The sequence below is a fragment of the Dendrobates tinctorius genome, unplaced genomic scaffold, assembly GCF_039654945.1.
Source record: "Dendrobates tinctorius isolate UK_male_01 unplaced genomic scaffold, ASM3965494v1 ptg000086l, whole genome shotgun sequence".
Classification (NCBI taxonomy): Eukaryota; Metazoa; Chordata; class Amphibia; order Anura; family Dendrobatidae; genus Dendrobates; species Dendrobates tinctorius.
In genome coordinates this window covers 8,611,792-8,631,371 of record NW_027361754.1, presented here as the reverse complement: position 1 = coordinate 8,631,371, position 19,580 = coordinate 8,611,792, and the positions used below count along the sequence as shown (strand labels likewise).

Sequence of the window (19,580 nt, the reverse complement as noted above, 5' to 3'; positions counted from 1 at the left end):
GCACAGGGTGACGGCAAGTGATGCGAAGCACTGGTTATTATGATGGGTGATGCCAGGCACAGGGTGGGCAGTACGACAGGTGATGCCAGGCACAGGGTGGGCAGGGTAATGAGTGACGGGTGATGCCAGGCACAGGGTGGGTGAGCAGTATGATGCCAGGCACAGGGTGGGCAGTATGATGTGTGATGCCAGGCACAGGGTGACGGCAAGTGATGTGAAGCACTAGTTATTATGATGGGTGATGCCAGGCACAGGGTGGGCAGGGTAATGAGTGACGGGTGATGCTAGGCACAGGGTGGGTGGGCAGTACGACGGGTGATGCCAGGCACAGGGTGGGCAGGGTGAGGAGTGACGGGTGATGCCAGGCACAGGGTGGGCAGGGTGACGCGTGATGCCAGGCACAGGGTGGGCAGGGTGACGCGTGATGCCAGGCACAGGGTGGGCAGGGTGACGCGTGATGCCAGGCACAGGGTGGGCAGGGTGACGCGTGATGCCAGGCACAGGGTGGGCAGGGTGACGCGTGATGCCAGGCACAGGGTGGGCAGGGTGACGCGTGATGCCAGGCACAGGGTGGGCAGGGTGAGGAGTGACGGGTGATGCCTGGCACAGGGTGGGCAGGGTGAGGGGTGACGGGTGATGCCTGGCACAGGGTGGGCAGGGTGAGGGGTGACGCGTGATGCCAGGCACAGGGTGGGCAGGGTGACGCGTGATGCCAGGCACAGGGTGGGCAGGGTGACGCGTGATGCCAGGCACAGGGTGGGCAGGGTGACGCGTGATGCCAGGCACAGGGTGGGCAGGGTGACGCGTGATGCCAGGCACAGGGTGACGCGTGATGCCAGGCACAGGGTGACGCGTGATGCCAGGCACAGGGTGACGCGTGATGCCAGGCACAGGGTGGGCAGGGTGACGCGTGATGCCAGGCACAGGGTGGGCAGGGTGACGCGTGATGCCAGGCACAGGGTGGGCAGGGTGACGCGTGATGCCAGGCACAGGGTGGGCAGGGTGACGCGTGATGCCAGGCACAGGGTGGGCAGGGTGACGCGTGATGCCAGGCACAGGGTGGGCAGGGTGACGCGTGATGCCAGGCACAGGGTGGGCAGGGTGACGCGTGATGCCAGGCACAGGGTGGGCAGGGTGACGCGTGATGCCAGGCACAGGGTGAGGAGTGACGGGTGATGCCAGGCACAGGGTGGGCAGGGTGAGGAGTGACGGGTGATGCCTGGCACAGGGTGGGCAGGGTGAGGAGTGACGGGTGATGCCTGGCACAGGGTGGGCAGTGTGACGGGTGATGCCAGGCACAGGGTGGCCAGTGTGACGGGTGATGCCAGGCACAGGGTGGCCAGTGTGACGGGTGATGCCAGGCACAGGGTGGCCAGTGTGACGGGTGATGCCAGGCACAGGGTGGCCAGTGTGACGGGTGATGCCAGGCACAGGGTGGCCAGTGTGACGGGTGATGCCAGGCACAGGGTGGCCAGTGTGACGGGTGATGCCAGGCACAGGGTGGCCAGTGTGACGGGTGATGCCAGGCACAGGGTGGCCAGTGTGACGGGTGATGCCAGGCACAGGGTGGCCAGGGTGACGGGTGATGCCAGGCACAGGGTGGGCAGGGTGACGGGTGATGCCAGGCACAGGGTGGGCAGGGTGACGGGTGATGCCAGGCACAGGGTGGGCAGGGTGAGGAGTGACGGGTGATGCCAGGCACAGGGTGGGCAGTGTGACGGGTGATGCCAGGCACAGGGTGGGCAGTGTGACGGGTGATGCCAGGCACAGGGTGGGCAGTGTGACGGGTGATGCCAGGCACAGGGTGGGCAGTGTGACGGGTGATGCCAGGCACAGGGTGGGCAGTGTGACGGGTGATGCCAGGCACAGGGTGGGCAGTGTGACGGGTGATGCCAGGCACAGGGTGGGCAGTGTGACGGGTGATGCCAGGCACAGGGTGGGCAGTGTGACGGGTGATGCCAGGCACAGGGTGGGCAGTGTGACGGGTGATGCCAGGCACAGGGTGGGCAGTGTGACGGGTGATGCCAGGCACAGGGTGGGCAGTGTGACGGGTGATGCCAGGCACAGGGTGGGCAGTGTGACGGGTGATGCCAGGCACAGGGTGGGCAGTGTGACGGGTGATGCCAGGCACAGGGTGGGCAGTGTGACGGGTGATGCCAGGCACAGGGTGGGCAGGGTGACGGGTGATGCCAGGCACAGGGTGGGCAGGGTGACGGGTGATGCCAGGCACAGGGTGGGCAGGGTGACGGGTGATGCCAGGCACAGGGTGGGCAGGGTGACGGGTGATGCCAGGCACAGGGTGGGCAGGGTGAGGAGTGACGGGTGATGCCAGGCACAGGGTGGGCAGTGTGACGGGTGATGCCAGGCACAGGGTGGGCAGTGTGACGGGTGATGCCAGGCACAGGGTGGGCAGTGTGACGGGTGATGCCAGGCACAGGGTGGGCAGTGTGACGGGTGATGCCAGGCACAGGGTGGGCAGTGTGACGGGTGATGCCAGGCACAGGGTGGGCAGTGTGACGGGTGATGCCAGGCACAGGGTGGGCAGTGTGACGGGTGATGCCAGGCACAGGGTGGGCAGTGTGACGGGTGATGCCAGGCACAGGGTGGGCAGTGTGACGGGTGATGCCAGGCACAGGGTGGGCAGTGTGACGGGTGATGCCAGGCACAGGGTGGGCAGTGTGACGGGTGATGCCAGGCACAGGGTGGGCAGTGTGACGGGTGATGCCAGGCACAGGGTGGGCAGTGTGACGGGTGATGCCAGGCACAGGGTGGGCAGTGTGACGGGTGATGCCAGGCACAGGGTGGGCAGTGTGACGGGTGATGCCAGGCACAGGGTGGGCAGTGTGACGGGTGATGCCAGGCACAGGGTGGGCAGTGTGACGGGTGATGCCAGGCACAGGGTGGGCAGTGTGACGGGTGATGCCAGGCACAGGGTGGGCAGTGTGACGGGTGATGCCAGGCACAGGGTGGGCAGTGTGACGGGTGATGCCAGGCACAGGGTGGGCAGTGTGACGGGTGATGCCAGGCACAGGGTGGGCAGGGTGAGGAGTGACGGGTGATGCCTGGCACAGGGTGGGCAGGGTGAGGAGTGACGGGTGATGCCCGCAGACAGGAGCGCGGGTGCAGACTGGGTGGTGACTGGGGCAGTGCGGACGGCGGCGGGGGGCACCGTGTGACTGGCGGTGGCGGCGGAGGATGCGCGGCGCGGTCTCACCTGCCTCTTCCCAGGCTCCGGTGCCGCGCTCCCCTCCGATCTTCTCCCCGTATCCCCCCGGCATTAACCCGTTATCTCCGGCTGTTCCTGGAGATGATGATGATGATGTCACCGGGCCGGGCGTGTACACCACGCTGTGCCGCCCTCCACGCTCCCAGAGCCGCCGATAATCCCGCTGTTTTCCCGGTACAGGCCGGGCTCCAACTGCCGAGCATTTCCCATCAGAGGTGACAGAGCCTCACCAGGGGCGGGGCTATCCTTTCCCAACCTATCAGATACACTGATCATAGGAAGAGGCGGGGATTAGTGACGTACTGGGCGTGTCTGTGTGCTCACTTTTCTCTGCTGTGTCCTAAAGCCTCCATGTCTGCCGTGTGCTGTGATGGAATATCCTGTATTGTGCCGAACTCTCAGCTGTGTGACTGCAGGATCTGTGGCGTCATTACACGGCATGACTGTAGCTGACACTCTGTACCATACAGCTGGAATGCCGGTGCTTCTTTTTCTCTTCTTGGTGTTTACTGTAAGGGTTAAATGTATATTTTCTAGTAATCCTAGAGCAGATAGTAACGAAACCAAATATTTATGGGGTTTTTTCAAATTTCAAATATTTTTGAACTGGAAAATCTTTATAATTGTCCCTTATATTGTTTATAATATTTGTATTACCTTTTTTTTCTCTTTTTGACTCGAATCTATGATTGTTTGAACACTTGTTCTATATACCACAGTATTCCAATAGTACAACAAATTGCCCCCAATCACATCACATAGGGGGCGCAATGGCTGCAGATATGATTGTGCTACAGAATTAGCAAGGGTAAACAGCAGCGTCCATCTGGTCACGGCTGGCAGAGGCAGGCGAGGGCTGTATAGCACAGCTAGCACCTGCCGCCTCCATACACCTGCACTGGACCTAGGATATTTTAGAATTTTGGATTACTAGAGGTGGAAGACCTGTGAAGACTCAGACGTCAAGGTTAGATTTCAGAAAGGCAGATTTTAAGGGATTCAGAAAGAGAATTGGAGGGATCCAATGGCTGGATATCCTTAAAGACAAAAATGTCCAGGAAGGATGGGAAATCTTGAAAAATGAAATTCTCAAAGCACAGTTGTTAACAATTCCGAAAAGAGGGAAGAATAGGAAGCATTTAAGGAAACCAGGATGGATGAACACAGAACTTAAGCACATGCTAAAAAGGAAGAAAAAAATGTTTATAAAATGGAAAGAGGGAGGCATATCTAAAGAAGAATATAATGCTGTCTGCAGAACCTGCAGGGCACAAATCAGATTAGCTAAAGCTGAAAATGAACTGAGGCTTGCAAGAGATGTCAAAAGCAATAATAAAGGATTTTGGGGATATGTCAAAAGTAAAAGAAAAGTCAAAGATGCTATAGGATTTTTACAGGATGAAAATGATGAAATGGTAAGACAGGATGTTGAGAAGGCTGAACTTTTAAATTCCTATTTTGCATCTGTTTTCTCTCAGAAAGGAAATGCAACATCAACTGTTATTCACTGTCCTATTAAGGGAATAGAAGAATCCAGGATATCTATAAACAGAAAGATAGTGAGGAAACACTTAGCTAACCTAAATGAATTCAAGTCTCCAGGTCCAGATGAATTACACCCCAGAGTACTGAAGGAGATAGCAGAAGAAATTTTTGAACCCCTCTCCATAATCTTTGAAAATTCTTGGAGAACAGGAGAAGTGCCAGAAGACTGGAGAAGAGCAAATGTTGTTCCTATCTTCAAAAAGGGGAAGAAGGTGGACCCAGGCAACTATAGGCCGGTGAGTCTGACTTCTATACCAGGAAAGATCTTTGAACAAATTATTAAACAACATGTATGTCAATACCTGGATAAGAATGAAGTGATTAAACAGAGTCAGCATGGGTTTCTAACTAATAAGTCATGTCAGACTAACTTAATTTCCTTCTATGACGGTATCACTGATTGGGTGGATCAAGGAAATGCTGTAGATATAGTATATCTTGACTTCAGCAAAGCATTTGACAAAGTCTCTCATACAATCCTTATTGAAAAAATGACTAAGTATGGAATGGACAAGGCAACTGTTAGGTGGATTCATAACTGGCTTAGTGATCGGACCCAAAGAGTGGTCGTAAATGGCTGCACATCCAGTTGGAAGAATGTCTCAAGTGGGGTACCACAGGGCTCTGTCCTGGGCCCTGTATTGTTCAACATCTTTATCAACGATTTAGATGAAGGAATTGAGGGTAAACTGATTAAATTTGCTGATGACACAAAGCTAGGAGGGATAGCTAATACTAGAGAAGAGAGAGAGAGGATTCAAAAAGATTTAAATAAACTGGAGAAGTGGGCAGCAACTAACAGAATGGTTTTTAACAGGGAGAAATGCAAAGTACTACATCTGGGCAATAAAAATGAAAAAAGCATATATAGAATGGGAGGAATAGGGCTAAGTGACAGCACATGTGAAAAAGACTTGGGTATACTAATAGATCACAGACTGAATATGAGTCAACAGTGTGATGCAGCAGCAAAAAAGGCAAATGCAATTCTAGGATGTATTAACAGAAGCATACAGTCTAGATCACGTGAAGTCATTATTTCCCTCTACTCCTCTTTGGTCAGACCTCATCTGGAATATTGTGTCCAGTTTTGGGCACCACATTTTAAAAAAGACATCAACAAACTGGAGCAAGTTCAGAAAAGAGCGACCAGAATGGTGACCGGTCTGCAAACCCTGTCTTATGAGGAAAGGTTGCAGGATTTGGGAATGTTTAGTTTGCAAAAGAGAAGACTGAGAGGAGACTTAATAGCTGTCTACAAATATCTAAAGGGCTGTCACATTGTAGAAGGATCAACTTTATTCTCATTTGCACAAGGAAAGACTAGAAGCAATGGGATGAAACTGAATGGGAAGAGACACAGATTAGATATTAGAAAAAACTTTTTGACAGTTAGAGTGATCAATGAGTGGAACAGGCTGCCACGAGAAGTGGTGAGTTCTCCTTCAATGGAAGTCTTCAAACAGAGGCTGGACAGACATCTGACTGGGATGATTTAGCGAATCCTGCTTTGAGCAGGGGGTTGGACCAGATGGCCCAGGAGGTCCCTTCCAACTCTACGATTCTATGATTCTATGATTCTATGATTCTATGTACCGGTATGTGCTACATTGGGACAGGCTTAAAGGGATTTCCCATTCACTTCTGAATATAGGTGACAGTTAGAAAAAATAAAGACGCGCACTCGTGCTGTAGGAGGAGGTGCTGACTGAACGTGGATATACCACAGGTAGAAGTCAACGGGTAGACAGTCGGACTCAAAAATGAATGTCACTTGCATCAGAGTCATTAAAGGAATTATTATGATTTTTATTATTTAATGTTTTTTTTCTTTCAATAAATCAAGAAAAGTGAAAAAACACCGCAAACAGAGATCAGATTCCAAACATGAGTATTACACGGTTACGTTTCGACCTATACCTAGGTCTTTCTCAAACCATACTCAATAGGAGTGTCAAGGTATATGGAAAGAGGACAATTTTTCAGAGTCCCAAAGTAAGGGCTGTGGCAAGAGAGCGGCAGGGATGTTTGGAATCTGATCTCTGTTTGCGGTGTTTTTTCACTTTTCTTGATTTATTTAAAAAAAAAAAATTAATAAAAATCATAATAATTCCTTTAATGACTCTGATGCAAGTGACATTCAATTTTGAGTGCGACTGTCTACCCGTTGACTTTTACCTATAGGTGACAGTTGGCAGCCCGGAGGCAAGCATGGTACCCGCCGGCCTGGGAGGCATCTTTAGAAGGGACACAATCAGCGGCGCTCATCTCCTGAGTCCCGATACAGAAGTAAGTTGCGCCAGAGCATCCCTCTAAATAAAATCTGCATTGGCTCCAGTATTGGCCAGTGATTGGCTGCAGCGGTCACATGGGGAATACAAGACATCAGCAGTTAGAGATGATCAGCAGTGAGAATCAGGGAAGCAGAGCAGTGGACATGAGAAATTGCTTCCGATTTTAGCTGCGGCATCTCCCAGTGAAACCTTCAAATTCAGCGGCTCTTCGTAGAGGGGTCCTCAGTTCCTGGTCACGTCCAGTAATAGATTGTGGTGGCACTCCGACACTTCTGGTTTCTGCATAATGACTGACCACAATGGTTCCTCCACTCAGGATCCTGATCTCCTCTCTACAGGGACGGCCACTAAATGAAGCGACAGCATTTATATATGAAAACTCCAGCCACTTTGTAATATTCGTTTTTACATTTATTAATATTGTCAATATCTCTGCTTGCCGTCAGTGAATGGCAAACATACCCATGTAGAGTTGGTTACAGTTTACTATGATTTAACACAATGCATAAAAAGTGTAATTTTTGCTCTTAGGAGTTGCATAAATGTTGCTAAAAGATGCAGCGTGTCTTATCCCATCGCCCTGTGCTGCCGCTTTACTAATGCGCCCCATCGTGCCAGGCCGGGCACCTCCATAAACCCTGCAGCTGCAGCACCAGTCGCCCTCCTGTCCTGGCCTGACCCCACTGATATCTTTTACTTGCACTCATACAGTATAACTAAACGCAGCTGTTTGAACAGGACAAGGTCTGCGCAGTTTTCTGCCACTTTCCATGCGCTGACAACAAACAGGGATCTTAAAGAGGTTTCATAAGAGAAGAAGAAAGTTGACAAAAATGAAAGCTCAATTAGTCACCTAATAAAAGCCCTTCTGCCAGGGCCGCTGATCCGGGGTCCCACTATTCTTTGCAGACAACAAAGAACTGCTCCATCCAGTTATGTTTAAAGGTGTCGTCCAACTTTGGGGATATTTTTTACTTATATGACGATTCCTAGTGCTAAAAATAATTTTTGTAATTGGGATGCATTAAAGATTTTGCACCGTTTGGCTCTTCCAGCCTCTTTGTTTTCTGGCATATTAATATTTAATGTGATCTGCTGAGAGGAGATCAGAAAAATACAGATAAAAGTTACAAACTCTCCAGGAAGACTGTCAGAACAGCTCACCGATGGACTCTCAATTCCCTCATTCTGCTGCAAGCTGAGGTCATACAAGGCAAACGGAGCAAACTTCTTAAAAGCCCAGTTGCAATAATTTTAGCCGCAATTACATGGATTTAGATTAAAAAGCAAATTGTTCCCACAAGTGGACAACCCCTGGCAATATTCACCTTCACCTTCAATATTCACCCAGTTTTGTACTACTCCAATGCAGATCTATGTGTCTCCATAGTAACAGACTACAAATGACCCATGTGTAGTCTGATCCCGCAGTCGAACACTCTAAGGGTCTGTGCAGACTACATATTTTTCAGGTGGACTCTGCCTGAAAAAGCTCTAAAAACTTCAAAAAGAGACAACATAATGTACAGCAATGTGAAAACAACCTGTATATTTTGCTGCGACTTAAGGCTTGAAAAGCCATGAATTGGCTAAAAGAAGTGATCGCTCCACTATTTATATATAATACATACATGTATTACATTTGTTTCAACTAATAGACGGGTATCAGAGTAAAGGGCCGCATTCCATGATACCAGTCAGGTTAATGGCGTGAACTGGGAGGAAATAAACTTTATTCCCCCTGGCAGTATTCGGGTTCCAGTCGCGGGGGCAGAGGTGGCGCTGGGGCAATCACTGCTCCCTGCAAGGAGAGTGCGGCTGACACCCCCCGGCACTGACTGACAGCGGGTCAGCATTAGAGTTCAGCAATAGAGTCGGCTGTCAGTCAGTGCCGGAGGAGCAGTTACAGCAGCTGCCCTCTATACTAAACCCGCGTTGGTGCCGTCCCTATGACTGGAACCCACCCGAACACTGCCAGTGTTAATAAAGGTGATTTCCTCCTAGCAGCGGGGCTCTAAGTGCGGGAGCTGGACAGGTTCATAACGATATTAGCCTGTGGGTTAATAGCGTTTTTCAGGTGACAGGTTCCCTTGACATAAACGTGTTCATCACCAGTGGGTTATTAGGGTTATCAGGAACGCACCAGCTGCAACCTGCGAATGTTTAGTAGTGCCCACCAGGAGCCTGGTACAGAGCAATAGAGGCCAGGACTGGCAGAATTTCCCTTCTACCGAGTCTTTTTCCACCTCATTTACCTGGTGGTAGTACAGAACTAGAGGGGGCAGTATGACTGGTATGGTATGGGCATGGTAGCTTACAATGAAGAGGCACTATATATGACACTTAGGGGGCTCTGCCGCTTACACTGGGGGTGGCACCGTGACTTATAGTGCAGGCAACCCTGTGTCTGACACCCATGAGGGCACTGTAATTGATGCTAGAGGGCGCACTGTGACTGCTATTGTATGGGCATGGCAGCTTTCAATAAAGGGTTATGATGGATGACACAGCGGGGCTCTGCTGCTGATACTGGGGGTGGCACTCTGGCTTATAGTGGAGGCTACCCTGCGTCTGACACCCATGAGGGCACTGTAACTGATACTAGAGTGGGCACTATGGCTGCTATGGTATGGGCATGGTAGCTTACAATGAAGGGGCACAATTGATGACACTTAGGGAGCTCTGCCGCCCATACTGGGGGTGGCACTGTGGCTTATAGTGGAGGCTACCCTGCAAACCAGTTGATAACATTTTGAGTGCCATCCCTGGTGTTTGCTGCCCTCTCCAACTGCTGGGCACTAAGCTGGTATATGGGCCCGGGAAGGACTAGACAAACTGGACCATATTTAGACCCTGTATATGGGAGTGAATGGGAAGAAGAATCTAATTGTGCCAGGGGCGGACACTGATAGCTTGGGGCCCCTGTGCAAGAAATGTGTCTGGGCCCCCTTCCTTTTATGGCGACAAAGCTACATATATATAGAAGAAAAGAAAATTCAGGATCCGTTTTTTTCAAAACCTGGCGGATTGTGACTGATTGTAAAAAACTGAAGTGTGAAAGAGGCCTTAGCTGTATAATGCAATGATGGCTGATGGAGCAAGCTAATGGAGGAGCTGATGGACTGGTAGTCTGGTCACCGGCTCCTCGTTCAGCAGTCTTTTTATATCTAAAAAGAGAGGGGACCATGTAATAAAAGAGGGCGCTGTGAATAACAATTTAACAAGAATACACTATGTAAGAGACAGCACTATACATAACAGCAGAGGAAGCTATATAATAAGGGACGGCACCATATATAACTAGAGAGGATGGTACGTAATAAGAGATGGTGTTATACATAATAAAAGAGGAAACTATAACTAAGGATGGTGTTATACAGAATTAGTGAGTACACTATATGCTAAGGGACTGTGTTATACATAATAAGTACGTATACTATATGCTAAGGGACTGTGTTATACATAATAAGTACGTACACTATATGCTAAGGGACTGTGTTATACATAATAAGTACGTACACTATCTACTAAGGGACTGTGTTAGACATAGTAAGTGAGTACACTATATACTAAGGGACTGTTAGACATAGTGAGTACACTATATACTAAGGGACTGTGTTAGACATAATAAGCGATAATGTCTTCCTCCACCTCCCCCTGGTCCTAAGGCCATTATAAGTTCCCCTTCCTCCCATCCCAATCCCCCACACCCCTCATTGTCCTCCTCCCCGCATCCCATAATTGTCCTCTCCCCCACCCCATCATTGCCCTCTTCACCACCTCCATCATTTTCTTCTCCCCACCACTATCTTTGCTTTCTCCTCCACCACTTCCATCATTGCCCATTCCACCACCTTCATCATTTCCTCCTCCTCCACCACCCCCATTATTGCCCTTTCCATCACCACCATCTTTGCATTCTTCCCCACCACCCACATCATCATTTCTTTTTCCCCCACCACCCCATTATTGCCCTTTCCACCACCTCCATCATTGCCTTCTTCCTTACCACCCCATCATGGCCTTCCCCCCATCACCCCATCATGGCCTTCTCCCCATCACCCCATCATTGCCTTCTCCTCCACCTACACACACACATACACACATACATACACACACATACACATACATATATACACACACAGCACCTCTCACCTGTCCGCAGCATCACCGGTGCCCGCGCTTTCTCGCTCTGGCATAGCGGCTAGCTGGCCGCTGAATGATGACGTCATCCAGCGGCGTTACTCTCTGTGTCAGAGACAGGAAGCACTGGTGCAGCCACGCCCCCAACCACACCCATTTCACAACTAGTCACACCTATGTCCATGCCCCAACCACACCCATTTAGCACTGCTGATCACACTGACTGGTACTGAGGGCACAGTGGCTGGCATTATGGGCAAAGTGGCTGGTATTGTGGGCACACTGACTGGTACTGAGGAAAAGAAAAAAAGAACAGAGAGAAAGAAAGGAGAGAGAAAGAAGGAAAGAACAGAGAGCGAGAGAAAAAGAAACAGAGAAAGAAAGAAAGAACAGAGAGAGAAAGAAAGAGGGGATAGAAAAAAGAACAGAGATGGAGAGAGAAAGAAAGAGGGGAAAGAAAGGGGAAAGAAAGAAAGAAGAGCGATAGAGAAAGAAAGAGCGGAAAGAAAGAACAGAGAAAGAAAGAAAGGGGAAAGAAAGAACAGATATATGAGAGAAAGAAAGAAACAGAGAGAGAGTGAGAAAGAAAGAACAGAGAGAGAAAGAAAGAGGAGACAGAAAAAAAAGAACAGAAAGAAAAAAAGAAAGAGGGGAAAGAAAGAACAGAGAGAAAGAAAGAAAGAGAAAGAAAGAACAGAGAGAGAAAGAAAGAAAGAAAGAAAGAGAAAGAGGGGAAAGAAATAACAGATAAAGAAAGAAAGGGGAAAGAAAGAAGAGAGATAGAAAGAAACAGAGAGAGAAAGAAAGAGGGGACAGAAAAAAAGAACAGAGAGAGAAAAAAAGAAAGAAGGGAAGGAAAGAACAGAGGGAGAGAGAAAGAAAGAGGGGGAAAAAGAAAGAAAGAGAGCAAAAGAAAGAACAGAGAGAGAGAGAAAGGAAGAGGGGAAATAAAGAACACAGAAAGAAAGAAGAGAGATAGAAAGAGAGGAAAGAAAGAACAGAGAGAGAGAAAGAAAAAAAGAAAGATTATAGAGAGAAAGAAAGAACAGAGAAAGAACAGAGAGAAAGAAAGAAAACAGAGAGAGAAAGAAAGAGTCTATAAAGATACTATAGCAGCCCGGCTCCCATTGTAGTGCCCACCTGAGCCTCTCGGTGCAGGACATATCATCATCCACTCACATGGCCGACATCCCCGAGTCCAAGGTGATCCCACTGTCCACGCTGTCGGAGGAGGACATGATGATGGATCTGAAGCATTCCCTGAAGTTTCTCCATGGTTCCGTCACACATGGCTCCGCACACCTCATATACACACGGTTCCGCTTTGCATGCCTAGCACACATGGCTCCGCTCCGTACACCTCGCACACACACGGCTCTACTCAGTACACACATGGCTTCACTCCATACACCTCGTACACACGCGGCTCCGCTCCGTACACCTCTCTGCTTCGCACATCTCTCCGCTCTGTACACACGGCTCCGCTCCGTACACCTTATACACATGTGGCTCTGCTCCGTGCACCTCATACACATGTGGCTCTGCTCCGTACACCTCGCACACACACGGCTCCACTCAGTACACACATGGCTCCACTCCATACACCTCGTACACACGCAGCTCCGCTCCGTACACCTCTCTGATTCGTACATCTCTCCGCTCTGTACACACGGCTCCGCTCCGTACACCTTATACACATGTGGCTCCGCTTTGTACACCTCATACACATGCGGCTCCGCTTTGTACACCTCATACACATGCGGCTCCGCTCCGTACACCTCATACACATGTGGCTCCGCTCCGTATACCTCGTACACACGCGGCTCCGCTCTGTACACCTTGCACACATGGCTCTGCTCCGCACACCCCATACACACGCAGCTCCGCTCCATACACCTCGTACACACGGCTCTGCTCCGCACACCCCATACACACGCGGCTCCGCTTTGTACACCTCATACACTTGCGGCTCCGCTCCGTACACCTTGTACACATACGGCTCTGCTCCGTCCACCCTGTACATACGCGGCTCTGCTACATCCACCCTGTAAACCCCGGGTGGAGATCCAGGATGGTTGGGAGGTATGAATGCTCCCCACCATACACCTTGTACACGCATGGCTCCGCACACCTCATACACACACAGTTCCACTTTGAATGCCTCATACACACCTCGTACACCCACGGCTCCGCTCCGTACACCTCTCTGCTCTGTACACACATGGCTCCGCTCCGTACACCTCATACACACGTGGCTCCACTCCGTACACACACGGCTCCGCTCTGTACACCTCGTACACACACGGCTCCGCTCTGTACACCTCGTACACACGCGGCTCTGCTCTGTACACCTCGTACACATACGGCTCCGCTCTGTACACCTCATACACACGTGGCTCCTCTCCGTACACCTCATACACACGTGGCTTCGCTCCGAACACCTCGTACACACGTGGCTCCGCTCACCTCGTACACACGCAGCTCCGCTCCGTACACCCTGTACACATGGCTCTGCTCCGCACACTCCATACACACGCGGCTCCGCTCCGTACACCTCGTACACACACGGCTCCGCTCCGCCCACCCCAAACACACACGGCTCCACTCTGTACACCTCGTACATGTGCGGCTCCACTCCGTACACCTTGTACACACACGGCTCTGCTCCGTCCACCTTGGACACACACAGCTCCGCTCCGTACACCCTGTACAAATGCAGCACTGCTACATCCACCCTGTAAACCCCTCCTGACCCACACATAAACTTACCCCATCCAGCAGGACAACCAGCACAACAGTGTCCTGCATACACCGAGGCCCCTAGTCATGTGAACCCTGACTCCTCCCCTCCTGTAACCTCATCACAGGTCCTGTGCGCACAGAACAGCCCAGCGACGTCATTGCTGGGATTTATCAGTGAGGGGCTGCGGTGGCCAGTGGGTCTCTCTGGGAGGGAGAGGATGGGGTTGGTGCATGGGGGGGCATGCGGCTCAGTGCAGTGCGGGAAAAATAAGCTCCCGCCCGTGATGGTTGGGAGGTATGCATTGGCATCCCTGCACGGGCCCCCTGGAGCCTCTGGGCCCCGATGCAGCTGCACCGGTTGAACCGGCGGTATGTCCGCCCATGAATTGTGCCATATTTATTAGATGGAAGAATCTGATGATCTTTTGTATCGCAATTTACAGTCATCCTCCTATGAATGTTTCTGGCAGGGAAATTAGATGTGAAGCTCCAGTGGAGCCAATGGCGATGAATAAAGCTCGATCTTATTAATCTTCACACCAGCTCCTTATCAGTAGGTAATATTAATAATAAAATCCTGCAGAGCGGAGTTGGTGGAAGATAGGACGTGTTAATCAGTGACAGAGCCGGGCACAGGATATACAGGAGGGTAGCCGTCAATGACCTTGCATGGATCAGGCTGTGGTGGCTCGGCGCACCTGTCCACTGCCCTTTATTACCTGTCCTATTTCCGGAAGATTTGGCGGAACACCTGTCCTTGTTTTGTCACCTGCTCCGTAGTCGCTTAATGTCCACACTTATCTCTGGTTTTATTACTATTGTTATTGGGCTCCTGGGGTTTTCTTCCTATTGACCATTATGACACCACTGAATATAACAACTTTATGCCATATTTTTCTTAGTACCCAGCACTACTTGTCAGGAGGCGCGGACTTGGAACATAAGTTTATACGTTTTCAGATTTCTGCCCTCTTCACTGAGTCTATTTTAAGTAGATGTAAAAACTATTATCTATAGAAGCGTTGGCAGTCAAACATGGAGGAAAGAAGTAGGCCTGACCACGGGGAGGAGAGGAAAACGCTGGCTATATCCACCGACCACCACTGACAGGTTAAGTCATAACATTGATTGTCTGGTGACAATGGTGCCTGTCAGGGGAGTATTAGAAGCAGGGATGGTAAGAATAACCGGGACCTCGGGCACTTTAGAAGACGATATATCACGTGATCGGTCATGTGAGTGACACACAGGTGCTCTGGTGCACAACGACAGAGATAGTGGTGCTAAGTGCACATCACAATTTTTTTCCTTATGTACGGCACTATACATAACATAGCGCTATACAAAAGAGAGCAGGGGTGGGAGAATAATTTTCCCGAGGGGCCACACGACAGACCATGACTGTTGTAGAGGCCGAACCAAAAGGCTGAAATTAATTCCACTCAATATTAATATTAAAATATTAATAATATACTGTATATGTTTTTATATTACCGTAATTGTATGACTTAATATTGAGCAAAATTAAGTATGCCGACATCCCCTATAGAGCTCTGGCAAAAATTAATAGACCACTTCCAAATGTTTAGTTTGTCTGATTTTTCTCTTTATAGGTATATTTTTGAGTAAAATGTAAATTGTTCTTTTAGTCTATAAACTTCTGACAACTTGTCTCCGAATTTCCAAACATTTTTGTTGTTTTTTTTTCTGAAAAGGAGAAATGGTCAAAATAAAAAAAAACTCAAATAATGCAAAGAAAACAAGTTCATAATCATTTAGAAACAACAATACTAATGTTTTAGCTCAGGAAGAGTTCAGAAATCAATATTTTGTGGAATAACCATGATTTTTAAAAACAGCTTTCATGTGTCTTGTCATGCTTGCTACCAGTCTTTCTCACTGCTTCTGGTGCAAAAATGTAAGCAGTTCTTCTTTGTTTGATGTCTTGTTACTATCCATCATCCTCTTGATTACATTCCAGAGGTTTTAAATGGTGTTCAGGTCTAGAGAATGGGCTGCCCATGACAGGGATTTGATGTGGTGGTCTCTTTAATTTTTGCCAGAGCTGTACAGTGGGTACGGAAAGTATTCAGACCCCTTTACATTTTTCACTCTTGTTTCATTGCATCCATTTGATAAATTGAAAAAAGTTCTTTTTTTCTCATTAATGTACACTCTGCACCCCATCTTGACTGAAAAAAGCCAGAAATGTGGAAATTTTTGCAAATTTATTAAAAAAGAAAAACTGAAATATCACATGGTCATAAGTATTCAGACCCTTTGCTCAGACACTCATATTTAAGTCACATGCTTTCCATTTCCTTGTGATCCTCCTTGAGATGGTTCTACTCCTTCATTGGAGTCCAGCTGTGTTTAATTAAACTGATAGGACTTGTTTTGTAAAGGCACACACCTGTCTATATAAGACCTCATAGCTCACAGTGCATGTCAGACCAAATGAGAATCCTAAGGTCAAAGGAACTGGCCAAGGAGCTCAGAGACAGAATTGTGGTAAGGCACACATCTGGCCAAGGTTACAAAATAATTTCTGCAGTACTCAAGCTTCCTAAGAGCACAGTGGCCTCCATGCCTTAAATGGAAGAAGTTTGGGACCACCAAAAGTCTTACTAGACCTGGCCATCCAGCCAGACTGAGCAATCGTGGGAGAAGAGCCTTGGTGAGAGTGTAAGGAGATAGACCGGACCGCGGGTACCTGCTTGCCGGGACCGGAGCTAGAAGGGTTGCATCCTTTGTTTCTGGGGGGAAGCCTGAGAGAGGCGAACCTTCCCCAGCTGCAGGAGGGAAGGAGAAGTGAGACGGGGCTTCCTGCTGACCGAGGAGAGCCAGGAAAGTGCGCGCAGCAGCAGGGGGATAAAGCGCGCCAAAAAGGTCAGTCTGGCCCGGCGCAGAGCAGTGCGGGGGACAGCTCAGAGAGCAGCGTGCAGAGCAGAGAACAGTGCGCTCTGCTTCCCTCACCAGAAAGTAGCGGTGTGGCCATGGGCAGTAGAAGGAGACGCCGTCACCTGCAAAGTGGAGCCATGCCAGCAGAGTGAAGCCGTGCCAGCAGAGCAGAGCTAAGCCGAATGCCGTACCTGGCGTGATAGTGAGTACCGCACACACTCTGCACAAGAGCGACCGCATACTTGACAGACCCCTGCATACAGGTCCACCTTTTGTGGACGACCGACTGTCAGCTCCCTGCTACCCTCCACGATAGGAGGTGACCTTAGGGAAGGCAGAGACTGCACTGTGAGTGTGATGCACAGAGAGAGAGAGACAGACGGCTAGGACAGAGCTTTGCTACCAAGGACTTGTGTACACCGCGGAGCGAAGTCCCGTTCCTGCGGTTCCCCACACTAGACTCAGTACCGTGCTAGATATGTTTGAGCATAGGAAATCTTCCTGCCTCCCAGAAAACGTCCCGCGCCGCTGTGGTCCATGTCAACATTGGATCCCCAGCTGTTACAGACCTCACCGAGACGTCACATGCCGCTGTTTGTGCCACCGTTGGAACCCTGAGGCGCTGCACCCAAAAAGACTACAGATTGATGTTTCACCTCTTTATTACTGAAATTTTGTTCGTCCATGACCTACCCTGCCACTCTCCAAGTTCTGCCCCATTCCTTATCATCCTACAATCCCTCATTCCCTGCGTGGAGTATATTCCCCTTTAAATAAACCTGTTAACCCTTGCTCTGACTGCATCCCATCACTGCATCCCACGTTCCTGCTCTTACTCTTACAAGAGAGGTAAAGACCAACCCCAAATTACTGTGGCTGAGCTCCAGAGATGCGGTAGGAAGTTGGGAGAAAGTTCCACAAAGTCAACTATCATTGCAGCCATCCACCAGTTGGGCCTTTATGGCAGAGTGGCCCGACGGAAGCCTCTCCTCAATACAAAACATATGAAAGCCCGCATAGAGTTTTCTAAAAAACACATGAAGGACTCCCAGACTATGAGAAATAAGTTTCTCTGGTCTGAGATGAAGATAGAACTTTTTGGTGATAGTTCTAAGCGATATGTGTGTAGAAAACCAGGCACTGCTCATCACCTGTGGGTTGCCCTCCCAGGACTGCGGGGTACTCGGTACCGGGCCGGTATCAGTGGGATGTGTCACAGTGGCCCTGGACGCCCAAGTAAAAGAAGGAAGTGAATGGTGAAATGTAGTTAAATGATTAGTTTGTGACGCCACCTGTGGTGCTCGGCAAGGGAGGTGTTAAGCCGACGCTGCATGCAGATCCACTGGGACTGATGGGGTAGTGCAGCAATGATGTTATAGCCCTGCACAGGCAGGGCTGTTGTCCCAGGGCAGTGTAGATATGGAGACACCTAGATGTTGTAGTGTTTGGCGCAGGGGATGTAGCAGTGCCAGGCGGACGGACGCAGGAAGGAATGGAGGACACCAGGGCATGTAGTTCCAAAGCTTTACTCACAGTCTGTAGTGCCCGCTTCTGTGCCGTGTCCTCCGGGTCAGGGACTCAGTCAACCTCCAGGCAAGATGGAATGCTCCCTTCCACACTCCGCCAACTTATGTGCCTTTTCTGAACGTCTCCTCTATAGCGCCTTTAAGTGTGAAGATCTCCTAGTACTGTGTTACACTGGAGTTCCTCCTGACAGATGTTCCCAAGAACTCTACTTGCACGGCAGACAGCTGTAGCCTGCTTCGGGGACTCTCTACTCCTAGTCCCGGCTCTCTATCCGTGTTGCTGTTGTGCCCTCAAGTCTTAGATGGGAGTAGTGCATTTACAGCCCACTACTCCACCGGTGTCTGCTGCAGAACCATTAGTGTCCATACAACCTCGGGGACCGGGCCCGGGCCTTGCGCTTAGAACTTCTAGGCAGGGTTCTTCCTCTAACCCACGCCCTCTGTGTTCCCTTTTACTCCTACGTTCCGTAATTGTCTTTTCCCTTCTATGGAAGCTCAGGCTTCAGTTCAATGTCCTTCTCCTTCTTTCCTTTCCCGTGCCAGCTGGCTCAGATCACTGAGGCAGCTGCAGCACTCCTTCCTCCATCCCTCTTCCAGGGATCCCCACTCCTCCCGAGTGGCTTCCTCTCTCCTACTCCACCTCTGAACTCAACTGAACCTCAATCCTGGAACTGTCCCGCTCTTATATATATATACTGAACTCCACCCACCTCCCAGCACGTCTAGTGTTTTAAGCAGGGAACCACCAAAGGTGCTCTGCCTCTCTCTAAGCAAGGAGCCGCAATGTGGTTTTGCTGAACTACTCTATTGTGTGGGGTGCTAGTGTTGCAGCGTGGTCAGGAGCCTCCAACTTACCTGGATGGTGGGGCACCACACCTTAGGAGAAGGTGCAGTACCTCTGTGGCGACTGAGCCTCAGGGGCGCCACACCTGCCCAATACAATCCCAACAGTGAAACGTGGCGGCAGCATCATGCTATGGGGGTGTTTTTCAGCTGCAGGGACAGGACAACTGGTTGCAATTGAAGGAAACATGAATGAGGCCAAGTACAGAGATATCCTGGATGAAAACCTCTTCCAGAATGCTCTGGACCTCAGAGTTGGCCGAAGGTTCACCTTCCAACAAAACAATGACCCTAAGCACACAGCTAAAATAACAAAGGAGTGGCTTCAGAACAACTCTGTGACTCTGTGACCATTCTTGA

General features: G+C 50.0%; 1 protein-coding gene across 2 annotated transcripts in view; it reads right to left on the bottom strand.

The window, feature by feature from the left end:
• Positions 1–3,461, bottom strand: part of PIK3CD (phosphatidylinositol-4,5-bisphosphate 3-kinase catalytic subunit delta) — a 30,155-nt gene extending 26,694 nt beyond the window's left edge. Inside the window, exon 1 of one of the 2 annotated variants that reach the window (XM_073584999.1) lies at positions 3,219–3,461. The gene's annotated coding sequence lies outside the window, so the exon portion shown is untranslated. Of the gene's footprint in view, positions 1–3,214 lie in introns of both variants that reach the window. The other variant, XM_073584998.1, reaches the window with a different exon arrangement.
• Positions 3,462–19,580: the final 16,119 nt, after the last annotated feature.